Genomic DNA, 10,898 nt, shown 5'->3' on the forward strand with positions numbered 1-10,898 from the left:
GCCGGGGCTGACCCGCCCCCGAGGCCGGCCGGGCTTTGCAGATCGATCGGGGACGATCTGCGGGGGGAGAGGGACTCGGCTCCCCCCTGCCGCGGGAGAGGCACCGGACGTGCTAGAGGAGGCAGCGACCCGCCGAGGCGGGCGCGACCCCGGGACCGAGGCCCCCGCCGGGGCGGCTCGCTCCGCAGCAGGCGGCGGTGTGGCACAGAAAGCCGGTACAACGGAGGCGGCAGCGGCGGAGGGGGACGCCCCCCTGGCCGCCCGCGGCACGCTTCGGGGCCCGCAACCCGGGCGGGCTTGCGGCCCCGCACTCGCCCTTTTTCCCCTAGAACGCGGCTTTTTTTTTTTTCCACACCTTTGTTAGGCTCGGACACCCCACCGCCCAGCGCTGCACGCGGCCGGCACCCACGGACACCCGGACCGAGGCCGGCCCCCGCGCCTCGCGTCGTTTTAGGACACCTGAGAGAACTCGCGAGGCCACGCGGCCGTCGCGCAAAAGCTGTTTCGGTAGAGAAGCCCAAGGAACGCTCACCCCCTCGGAGCGGGGGTAGGACGGCACGGCATCGCCGGCACCGCCACGGCCCCCCTAACGCCGGGGGAAAGAAGGAAGGTAGGTGGCACACACCTCGCATGCGACGGGAAGCGAATTGGAAAGGTAGACCTGCCCGTGCCTGAACACCGGACCCCGCCGTGGCTCCCTATGACGGGGAGCACGGAAGAGCCGGCCCGCCGGGGGCCCTTTCCGACGCGACCCGAAAGGCCTCATCGATCGGTAAAGGAAAAAGACGAGAGAGAAAGGAAGCGGAGGCCCCCCACGGCCCCGCGGGTCCTGGGACAGCGTGCGATTGAGAGGGCAACGTCTCGCGGAGAGGTGCAACGCCGGCCTGAACACCGGCGCAGCCGGCCCGCCGTGAAGCCTCCCCGACGCACCCCACCATGCATCATCGATCAGCAGAAAGGAAGCAGAGGCCCCGCGGCCACAGTCCTGGGACAGCTTTTACCCATGGCACGTTTCCCCACCGAGGCCGCCCTCGGAGACAACCGGGAAAGAAGAAGCACGGGCGGGCCAGACACCACGAGCCGCCCCGCGTCTGGCTCGCGCCGGCCGGGGGAGGAGGACGAGGCGCCGCCGCCTCGCCCACGCCATCATCGGGCTCCTCAGCGGGCCGAGGAAGCGGAAAACCGCGGCAAGCACGGAAAACCCCACCGCGGACTTCCAGCGTTCGAGTGCCTCTGCCCCGCGGCAGCCGGCTTGTGTGTCGCGCGCCAGGCGGCAACGGACGCAGGAGCCTTGCCGGCGGCTCCAGCTCTGCGCGACTCCCCACCGCTCGGAAAACCTGGGCCATCTTCTCGGGCAAACGCCGGGACACGGCTGAGCCGAGTAGGCAGAAAGTGGCCGGAACCGCCGAGGGAACCGCCACCGCGGCCGCCGAGTGCCCCACTTCGCCGGCCGAGCCTCGGGGCTCGCAACCGCTCGTTAGCTCTAGTACATGTGGCATGTCACCCTTTGCTCCCATAGTACGGACCGGAAGGTCCCTGCGCCCGGCAAGCTCCAAGAGCCGCGCCTCCGCCCACCGGGAAGGGGCGCCAACCGTCGCCGACCTTTACGATGAGGTAACTGGAGGCAGCGCAAAACAGCGACCCCTTCGGCAGCTCCGAGCCCGCGGCTGGGACAACAGGTCTACCTCCCCGATTCGGAAATGAGACTGAGTCCCGCCGGAGCCGGGTAGACCTGGCAGCCGCCCCGGGGACCGGAGCCGGGTACACCTGGCAGCCGCTCCCGGGACCGGAGCCGGGTAGACCTGGCAGCCGGCTCGGGGACCGGAGCCGGGTAGACCTGGCAGCCGCTCCGGGGACCGGAGCCGGGTAGACCTGGCAGCCGCTCCCGGGACCGGAGCCGGGTAGACCTGGCAGCCGCTCCCGGGACCGGAGCCGGGTAGACCTGGCAGCCGCTCTCGGGACCGGAGCCGGGTAGACCTGGCAGCCGGCTCGGGGACCGGAGCCGGGTAGACCTGGCAGCCGGCTCGGGGACCGGAGCCGGGTAGACCTGGCAGCCGGCTCGGGGACCGGAGCCGGGTAGACCTGGCAGCCGCTCCCGGGACCGGAGCCGGGTAGACCTGGCAGCCGCTCCCGGGACCGGAGCCGGGTAGACCTGGCAGCCGGCTCGGGGACCGGAGCCGGGTAGACCTGGCAGCCGCTCCGGGGACCGGAGCCGGGTAGACCTGGCAGCCGCTCCCGGGACCGGAGCCGGGTAGACCTGGCAGCCGCTCCCGGGACCGGAGCCGGGTAGACCTGGCAGCCGCTCCGGGGACCGGAGCCGGGTAGACCTGGCAGCCGGCTCGGGGACCGGAGCCGGGTAGACCTGGCAGCCGCTCCGGGGACCGGAGCCGGGTAGACCTGGCAGCCGCTCCCGGGACCGGAGCCGGGTAGACCTGGCAGCCGGCTCGGGGACCGGAGCCGGGTAGACCTGGCAGCCGCTCACGGGACCGGAGCCGGGTAGACCTGGCAGCCGGCTCGGGGACCGGAGCCGGGTAGACCTGGCAGCCGGCTCGGGGACCGGAGCCGGGTAGACCTGGCAGCCGCTCCGGGGACCGGAGCCGGGTAGACCTGGCAGCCGCTCCCGGGACCGGAGCCGGGTAGACCTGGCAGCCGCTCCCGGGACCGGAGCCGGGTAGACCTGGCAGCCGCTCCGGGGACCGGAGCCGGGTAGACCTGGCAGCCGCTCTCGGGACCGGAGCCGGGTAGACCTGGCAGCCGGCTCGGGGACCGGAGCCGGGTAGACCTGGCAGCCGGCTCGGGGACCGGAGCCGGGTAGACCTGGCAGCCGCTCCCGGGACCGGAGCCGGGTAGACCTGGCAGCCGCTCCGGGGACCGGAGCCGGGTAGACCTGGCAGCCGCTCCGGGGACCGGAGCCGGGTAGACCTGGCAGCCGCTCCGGGGACCGGAGCCGGGTAGACCTGGCAGCCGCTCCCGGGACCGGAGCCGGGTAGACCTGGCAGCCGCTCCCGGGACCGGAGCCGGGTAGACCTGGCAGCCGCTCCCGGGACCGGAGCCGGGTAGACCTGGCAGCCGGCTCGGGGACCGGAGCCGGGTAGACCTGGCAGCCGCTCCCGGGACCGGAGCCGGGTAGACCTGGCAGCCGGCTCGGGGACCGGAGCCGGGTAGACCTGGCAGCCGCTCCGGGGACCGGAGCCGGGTAGACCTGGCAGCCGCTCCGGGGACCGGAGCCGGGTAGACCTGGCAGCCGCTCCCGGGACCGGAGCCGGGTAGACCTGGCAGCCGCTCCGGGGACCGGAGCCGGGTAGACCTGGCAGCCGCTCTCGGGACCGGAGCCGGGTAGACCTGGCAGCCGGCTCGGGGACCGGAGCCGGGTAGACCTGGCAGCCGGCTCGGGGACCGGAGCCGGGTAGACCTGGCAGCCGGCTCGGGGACCGGAGCCGGGTAGACCTGGCAGCCGGCTCGGGGACCGGAGCCGGGTAGACCTGGCAGCCGCTCCGGGGACCGGAGCCGGGTAGACCTGGCAGCCGCTCCGGGGACCGGAGCCGGGTAGACCTGGCAGCCGGCTCGGGGACCGGAGCCGGGTAGACCTGGCAGCCGCTCCGGGGACCGGAGCCGGGTAGACCTGGCAGCCGCTCCCGGGACCGGAGCCGGGTAGACCTGGCAGCCGCTCCCGGGACCGGAGCCGGGTAGACCTGGCAGCCGCTCCGGGGACCGGAGCCGGGTAGACCTGGCAGCCGCTCCGGGGACCGGAGCCGGGTAGACCTGGCAGCCGGCTCGGGGACCGGAGCCGGGTAGACCTGGCAGCCGCTCCGGGGACCGGAGCCGGGTAGACCTGGCAGCCGCTCCCGGGACCGGAGCCGGGTAGACCTGGCAGCCGGCTCGGGGACCGGAGCCGGGTAGACCTGGCAGCCGGCTCGGGGACCGGAGCCGGGTAGACCTGGCAGCCGCTCCCGGGACCGGAGCCGGGTAGACCTGGCAGCCGCTCCGGGGACCGGAGCCGGGTAGACCTGGCAGCCGCTCCGGGGACCGGAGCCGGGTAGACCTGGCAGCCGGCTCGGGGACCGGAGCCGGGTCGACCTGGCAGCCGCTCCGGGGACCGGAGCCGGGTAGACCTGGCAGCCGCTCCCGGGACCGGAGCCGGGTAGACCTGGCAGCCGCTCCGGGGACCGGAGTCGGGTAGACCTGGCAGCCGCTCCGGGGACCGGAGCCGTGTACACCTGGCAGCCGCTCCCGGGACCGGAGCCGGGTAGACCTGGCAGCCGGCTCGGGGACCGGAGCCGGGTAGACCTGGCAGCCGCTCCCGGGACCGGAGCCGGGTAGACCTGGCAGCCGCTCCGGGGACCGGAGCCGGGTAGACCTGGCAGCCGCTCCGGGGACCGGAGCCGGGTAGACCTGCCGGCCGCTCCCGGGACCGGAGCCGGGTAGACCTGGCGGCCGCTCCCGGGACCGGAGCCGGGTAGACCTGGCAGCCGCTCCGGGGACCGGAGCCGGGTAGACCTGGCGGCCGCTCCCGCGACCGGAGCCGGGTAGACCTGGCAGCCGCTCCCGGGACCGGAGCCGGGTAGACCTGGCAGCCGGCTCGGGGACCGGAGCCGGGTAGACCTGGCAGCCGCTCCGGGGACCGGAGCCGGGTAGACCTGGCAGCCGGCTCGCGGACCGGAGCCGGGTAGACCTGGCAGCCGCTCCGGGGACCGGAGCCGGGTAGACCTGGCAGCCGCTCCGGGGACCGGAGCCGGGTAGACCTGGCAGCCGCTCCGGGGACCGGAGCCGGGTAGACCTGGCGGCCGCTCCGGGGACCGGAGCCGGGTAGACCTGGCGGCCGCTCCCGGGACCGGAGCCGGGTAGACCTGGCGGCCGCTCCGGGGACCGGAGCCGGGTCGACCTGGCGGCCGCTCCCGGGACCGGAGCCGGGTAGACCTGGCGGCCGCTCCGGGGACCGGAGCCGGGTAGACCTGGCGGCCGCTCCGGGGACCGGAGCCGGGTCGACCTGGCGGCCGCTCCGGGGACCGGAGCCGGGTAGACCTGGCGGCCGCTCCCGGGACCGGAGCCGGGTAGACCTGGCAGCCGGCTCGGGGACCGGAGCCGGGTAGACCTGGCAGCCGCTCCGGGGACCGGAGCCGGGTAGACCTGGCAGCCGCTCCCGGGACCGGAGCCGGGTAGACCTGGCAGCCGGCTCGGGGACCGGAGCCGGGTAGACCTGGCAGCCGGCTCGGGGACCGGAGCCGGGTAGACCTGGCAGCCGCTCCCGGGACCGGAGCCGGGTAGACCTGGCAGCCGCTCCCGGGACCGGAGCCGGGTAGACCTGGCAGCCGCTCCGGGGACCGGAGCCGGGTAGACCTGGCAGCCGCTCCCGGGACCGGAGCCGGGTAGACCTGGCAGCCGCTCCCGGGACCGGAGCCGGGTAGACCTGGCAGCCGCTCCGGGGACCGGAGCCGGGCTGACCTGGCAGCCGGCTCGGGGACCGGAGCCGGGTAGACCTGGCAGCCGCTCCCGGGACCGGAGCCGGGTAGACCTGGCAGCCGGCTCGGGGACCGGAGCCGGGTAGACCTGGCAGCCGCTCCCGCGACCGGAGCCGGGTAGACCTGGCAGCCGCTCCGGGGACCGGAGCCGGGTAGACCCGGCAGCCGCTCCCCGCTCCAGGAGCCAGCTGGACCGGGCAGTCGCTCCTTGCTCCAGGAGCCGGCTGGACGGGGAGGCCCGGTTGGTCCCAGCCGGGGTGGGGGGGTGTTGGGGCTGTGTTTTTTTCTTCCCCCCCCCCCCCCTTTGGTATGGAAACTCGGAAGCAAGTTTGAATGAACTGTTTTCGCAGCAGAATGCCTTTTTTTTGCTTTTGGTAGAAAAAATAAATAGTAACAGACTCTTTTTGTTGTTGTTTTTTTTTTTCTTTGTCTTTTGTTTTGCTTTTCTTGTTAAAAAGCCGTCGCTTGCCACCCTCAATCAGGCACGCTTGCGCCCCCCCCCCCCCCCCCCCTCCCGCGGCCCCCCCCCCCCCCCCCAGCACCCCCGCCTCCGTGGCGTCCGCCAAGGAGACTTCAGAACCGGGCACCCCTAGCCGGGTCCAGGTCCCGGCGGTTGCCGGGCACTCGCCGGCTTTTGTTTGTTCGTTTTGCGTTGTAGGCTGGTTTTCTGGTTGGGGGGGGGGGGGGGGGGGGGGGGGGTGGCGGCGGCGGCTGCGGGGGCGGCGGTGGTGGTTCGTGTTTTTTTTTGTCTTGCCATCGCTATATTTCGTTTTGACTTTTTTATTTTTCCTATGAAACACAGCACGTTAAAATATGTGCCTGCCGTCCTACAGACAGCACCCCCCCCGCCCCGCCCCGACGCGCGCGCTCCCCCTCCCTCCGTGCGCTGCCGTTCCGGGGCGGGTGGGTGCTGCCCCGCTGAGCGCAGACTGTCTGGCGCCCCGGGGGGTTGTTTTTGATCAGCCGCGCGCCCTGCGCAGGCGCGCCGGCCCCCGTTACCTGGCAACCGGCCTCCCCCGCCCGCGCGTAAAGGGCGGTGGTTCCCGCCGGAGCAACGGTCCCGCGCTCAGTGGCGGCGGCGGCAGGGGAAGGGGAAGGGGTGGGGTGGGGTGGGGTGGGGTGCGGGCGCAAGGGCAGGCGAGAGCGGTCGGCGAGCAGGCGGGGAGCCTGGCGCGGGGGGGGGCGCCGCCTCTTATCGGAGAAGGTTTCTGTTCGGGTCGGTTGGGGATTTTTTCCCCCCTTCCTTTCTTCCCCCGCCCCCGCGCCTTCGTTTCACTTTCCACCCGCGGCGGGGGCGGGCAGGCGTGCAGCAGGGCGAGCGAGCAGAAAGGCAGGCAGGAGCCGGGGCACGGGCAGGGCAGGGTAGGGACTCGGCAGCCGCGGTGAGAGACCGGCACGCCGCCGGGATTCCCCTCTGCCGCCCGGCACGGAGCCGGCAGGGACGCCGCCGGGTCCTAGAGTCTCCCGCCTGCCTTTCCCGGCGCGGCAAACCTGCCGGCGGCTAGGCGGCGGGGGGGGGGGGGGTGTGGGGGGGGGGGGGTGGGGGGGTGGTGGTGGTGGTGGTGTGTCGGCGGGCTAGGGCGGGGGGGCTGTCTGCGCGCACATATGGCGACAGGCGAGGCGGGCGGGCGGGCGGGGTTGGGGGGGGGGGGGGGGGGGCGGCGGCGGGGCAGCGCGCAAGCACCAAGCAGCAGCAGCAAGCAGCAGCAAGCAGCAGCCAGCAGCACGGGCAGGGCAGGGTAGGGACTCGGCAGCCGTGGTGAGAGACCGGCACGCCGCCGGGATTCCCCTCTGCCGCCCGGCACGGAGCCGGCAGGGCCGCCGCCGCGTCTTAGAGTCTCCCGCCTGCCTTTCCCGGCGCGGCAAACCTGCCGGCGGCTCGGCGGCGGCGGCGGCGGGGCGGGTTGGCGGGCTGGGGCGGGGGGCTGTCTGTGCGCACGTGTGGCGGCAGGCGAGGCGGGCGGGCGTGGTGGGGGGGTGGGGGGGGCGGCGGGGGAGCGCGCAAGCACCAAGCGGCAGCAGCAAGCAGCAGCAGCAGCAAGCAGCACGGGCAGGGCAGGGTAGGGACTCGGCAGCACGCCGCCGGGATTCCCCTCTGCCGCCCGGCACGGAGCCGGCAGGGACGCCGCCGGGTCCTAGAGTCTCCCGCCTGCCTTTCCAGGCGCGGCAAACCTGCCGGCGGCTAGGCGGCGGGGGCAGGGGGGCGGGGGGGGGGGGTCGGTGTGTCGGCGGGCTGGGGCGGGGGGCTGTCTTTGCGCACGTGTGGCGGCAGGCGAGGCGGGCGGGGGGGGGGGGGGCGGCGGCGGGAAAGTGCGGGTTCTGCGTGTGTGCGTGTGCACACGCGTGTGGCAGCGGGCGGGGCGGGGCTGCACGAGTCGTGGCGGCGGGGGGGGGGGGCGGGCTCCGTGTGTGTGCGCGGCGGGGGAGCGCGGGGTGTGCGTGCGCGGCGGCGGGCGGGGTGGGCGTGGCTGCCCGCGTGTCTGGGCGCGTGCACGTGTGGCGGCGGGCGAGGGGTTCGGGCCGGGGGGCTGTCGGGGGGGTGGGTGGGGTGTGGGGGTGTGGGGATGGTGGTGTGTGCATGCGGCGGCGGGCGGGGAGGGACGGGGCGTTCGGGCCGGGGTCCCGTTTCGGGTTGCGTGCGCGCGCGCACGCGGGAAGAAACGAAAAGGGTTTGTAACGCTGTCCCTAACGCCGCCCTCTCTGTTACAGGCCGGGCCCTGTCAACGTCTGGCCTGCGCCCATGCCTTTCTGCGGGCAACACGCTCGGCTCGGCTGCCGGTCGCACCCGTCCCTGGGAAAGCAGCAGCAGCAAGCAGCAGCAGCAAGCAGCAGCAGCAGCAGCCGCGTGCCTCGGCCTGCGCAGAGAGCCAGGTCCCCAGGGTTGGCTCCGGCGGCCGGGCGGCAGGGCCCCGGCCCAGGGTGGCGGGGAGGCAGGCCGCACTCGTAACAAGGGGCCGTCGGCAGTCGCGTCGCCAGCGGGATGCGTTTGAGCGGTGAGTGCTGCCGAGAGGACGACGGGCCCGGCGGCCTCGGGGGAACGAACCGCGCAGGTGGGTGCGGTCCTTTGCGGCCCGGGCCTCGGGCCGGTCGGCCACGGGAGCTCCTCGTCTCTGAGGAGGCTCGGGCGAAGTTGGCTTGCGGCCGCAGGGCCCGTTAGGTCAGGCAGCCGACAGCCTGCGAGATTTTGGAGGCCGGCCGCGTCCTTTGAGAGGCCCTCTCGGGGCGGTAAGCCCCTCCCGGGTAACGTGGCCGGGGGGGGGAGCGCGCAAAAAAGTAAGCGTCCAGCGCGAACGAGTGGAGTGATGGCCCGGGCTTTTCTCCGCTCCGGCCAGGCCTCCGGGAGAAGGCGCGGAAGGCGGAAGGGGCTTTCGGCCCCCGGCGGAAAGCGGCTCGGCCCGACGCCCCGGGAGGCCGGGCCCCCGCAGGGACGGCGGCCCGGCGACCGCCCGACGCGGCCTGCGCCGGGAGGCACCCGATCAGGTACCGGGTTCACGGCCCAGGCCGACGGCGGGCCGGCAGGTAGGCCGCGCGCGCGCGCGGGCACGAAAGAAGGGTGCGGGGCGAACCAGTGACGGCCCCTGCTTTTCTCCGCTCCGGCCAGGCCTCCGGGAGAAGGCGCGGAAGGCGGAAGGGGCTTTCGGCCCCCGGCGGAAAGCGGCTCGGCCCGACGCCCCGGGAGGCCGGGCCCCCGCAGGGACGGCGGCCCGGCGACCGCCCGACGCGGCCTGCGCCGGGAGGCACCCGATCAGGTACCGGGTTCACGGCCCAGGCCGACGGCGGGCCGGCAGGTAGGCCGCGCGCGCGCGCGGGCACGAAAGAAGGGTGCGGGGCGAACCAGTGACGGCCCCTGCTTTTCTCCGCTCCGGCCAGGCCTCCGGGAGAAGGCGCGGAAGGCGGAAGGGGCTTTCGGCCCCCGGCGGAAAGCGGCTCGGCCCGACGCCCCGGGAGGCCGGGCCCCCGCAGGGACGGCGGCCCGGCGACCGCCCGACGCGGCCTGCGCCGGGAGGCACCCGATCAGGTACCGGGTTCACGGCCCAGGCCGACGGCGGGCCGGCAGGTAGGCCGCGCGCGCGCGCGGGCACGAAAGAAGGGTGCGGGGCGAACCAGTGACGGCCCCTGCTTTTCTCCGCTCCGGCCAGGCCTCCGGGAGAAGGCGCGGAAGGCGGAAGGGGCTTTCGGCCCCCGGCGGAAAGCGGCTCGGCCCGACGCCCCGGGAGGCCGGGCCCCCGCAGGGACGGCGGCCCGGCGACCGCCCGACGCGGCCTGCGCCGGGAGGCACCCGATCAGGTACCGGGTTCACGGCCCAGGCCGACGGCGGGCCGGCAGGTAGGCCGCGCGCGGGCACGAAAGAAGGGTGCGGGGCGAACCAGTGACGGCCCCTGCTTTTCTCCGCTCCGGCCAGGCCTCCGGGAGAAGGCGCGGAAGGCGGAAGGGGCTTTCGGCCCCCGGCGGAAAGCGGCTCGGCCCGACGCCCCGGGAGGCCGGGCCCCCGCAGGGACGGCGGCCCGGCGACCGCCCGACGCGGCCTGCGCCGGGAGGCACCCGATCAGGTACCGGGTTCACGGCCCAGGCCGACGGCGGGCCGGCAGGTAGGCCGCGCGCGCGCGCGGGCACGAAAGAAGGGTGCGGGGCGAACCAGTGACGGCCCCTGCTTTTCTCCGCTCCGGCCAGGCCTCCGGGAGAAGGCGCGGAAGGCGGAAGGGGCTTTCGGCCCCCGGCGGAAAGCGGCTCGGCCCGACGCCCCGGGAGGCCGGGCCCCCGCAGGGACGGCGGCCCGGCGACTGCCCGACGCGGCCTTCCGCCGGGAGGCACCCGATCAGGTACCGGGTTCACGGCCCAGGCCGACGGCGGGCCGGCAGGTAGGCCGCGCTCCTAACAGGGGGCCGTCGGCGGTCGCGTGCGTCGCCAAGCGGGATGCGTTCGAGCGGTGAGTACTGCCGCGAAGACGGGCCCGGCGGCCTCGGGGGGGGGACGAACCGCGCAGGCGGGTGCGGTCCTTCGCGGCCCGGGCCTCGGGCCGGTCGGCCACGGGAGCTCCTCGTCTCTGAGGAGGCTCGGGCGAAGTCGGCCTGCGGCCGGCAGGGCCCGTTGGGCCTGGCGGCCGACCGACCTTCTCCGGAGGCCTGCGAGACCTCGGAGGCCGGCCGCGTCCTTTGCAGAGGCCCTCTCGGGGCGGAAGCCCCTCCCGGGAATCGCGCCGGGGGGGGGCTGCGGGGGGGGGGGGGAGGGGGGGGCGGTGCGGGGGGGCGCTATTAGCTGTATCGTTCGTAAGCGATTAACGGTTACGAAATTAATCGGTAAATAGTAAATAATAAAACGTAAACGGTATCACAGTTTATAATGAGTTGTGTAATTATTTATTTAGCGTCGCGGCGAGGCCACCAGCGGTAAAGTGCGTAGCAGACACGCTAACCGCCTGTCGCTAATTGATTAACCGAG

This window comes from Pelecanus crispus, unplaced genomic scaffold (genome assembly GCF_030463565.1).
Source record: "Pelecanus crispus isolate bPelCri1 unplaced genomic scaffold, bPelCri1.pri SCAFFOLD_117, whole genome shotgun sequence".
NCBI lineage: Eukaryota > Metazoa > Chordata > Aves > Pelecaniformes > Pelecanidae > Pelecanus > Pelecanus crispus.